This window comes from Elephantulus edwardii, unplaced genomic scaffold (assembly GCF_000299155.1).
Source record: "Elephantulus edwardii isolate Elephantulus edwardi_28Jun2011 unplaced genomic scaffold, EleEdw1.0 scaffold00019, whole genome shotgun sequence".
NCBI lineage: Eukaryota > Metazoa > Chordata > Mammalia > Macroscelidea > Macroscelididae > Elephantulus > Elephantulus edwardii.
In genome coordinates this window covers 25814076-25815493 of record NW_006399769.1, presented here as the reverse complement: position 1 = coordinate 25815493, position 1418 = coordinate 25814076, and the positions used below count along the sequence as shown (strand labels likewise).

General features: G+C 39.2%; 1 protein-coding gene across 1 annotated transcript in view; it reads left to right on the top strand.

Moving 5' to 3' along the window:
- Positions 1–1418, top strand: part of RASGRP3 (RAS guanyl releasing protein 3 (calcium and DAG-regulated)) — a 67217-nt gene that overhangs the window by 49770 nt on the left and 16029 nt on the right. The gene's annotated exons all lie outside the window — the stretch shown is intronic.

Here is a 1418-nt window from a genome sequence, read left to right as displayed (position 1 = left end):
TATTTGCTATGAATAAGTCATTGATTGTGCAAAATTCGATCATTCTCTCTCCAGCTCCATTTCTGTCACTGAGTCCATGTTTTCCAACTACTGAATCTTCCTCTTTGTTCCCGACTTTTGCATTCCAGTCAGCCATTATGTGCTAATGTCAGCAATTCAAGAAGCGACTGTCCAGTACATATCAAGTATTGATTTGTGGGTTTTCTTCATGGAAACTTGAAATAAGTGTGGCATCCCTGCAAGTTTTCTGTAGTGCCCCAGGCACATTGATGTGCTGTTCTAGAAACTCAGGCTTGTCCTTTACCCAGCATGAACAAGTCAAGAAGTCAAAGTTACTCCTTTGAAATCTATATGGACTTATACCTGACCCTCTAGCAGGTTGTCAGAGTCTATCAATCAGACAAGAGATTGACCATCTTTCTCCTACAGAGTAGCTTGCGGATTCAAACTGTCTGTCTTTGGGTTGGTATCCTATCTCCTTTCTCAGTAAGCCACCAGGGATCCCTCCAGGATAATAGAAAGATCTATGGCACATGTAGGGGTGTGTGTGTGTGTGTGTGTGTGAAAGTTAATGTGTCAGTGTGTGAAGAATGTGTATGTGTGGTGTATATGCATGTGTGAGAGTGAATTTGTTTAAGTAGGGGGATGTGTGTGTGTTTTGTGAACATATACCAATGGCAGGTAATTTTTTTCCTGCTGCTGAGCTTACAGGATCTGTTGTTTCTTCCTCACAATATTGTTAAAGGCTTAAATGACTACAGTCACAACTCCTTACTAGGACTTTCACTTTACAAATATTTTCTATAGCCTCTTGAAGAAATATTCATCCCCAGTTTATTACCAAATGAAAAACCCCTTTCTAATCTAAGTCTGAATGCATGCCCAGCAACAGTGTTCACCGAGGTGTAGGTCCAGGGAGAGACTGTAAAGCACACACGAGTCTCAGCTGTGCATTATCACCTTCCCCTTCCCCACATTGTGAAGGTCACTAATGTGGGGAAAGCGATGGAGGAAGCAAACACACTAGAGGATTAGAAATCTCGCGTGATTATCAGAAAAGTCAAAAGTTATTGAATATATTGAGAGGTGTGAACATAACGATACTGAACTTGACCGTGCACTAGTACCATGTACAGTGTGTACCCACTGAGTCATCACTGATGTCAGGTGATAAAGAATTACATCACTACCATTGTACATGATTGTATCATGAAAAAGTGCTTGAAAGATTGTTATGTATGTAATAATGATGTTATGGGGACTTAGATGAACTCTTATTTTCCCATTTAAAAATTATGGCATTAAGTCTGCAGCTAAAGAAAAGATGCACTATCCAAGCATACATTTAGGTAAGAATAGATATTATTTACAAAAGACTCTTGTGTTTTATAAGCATGTGAATGATTCATTAATGTAAA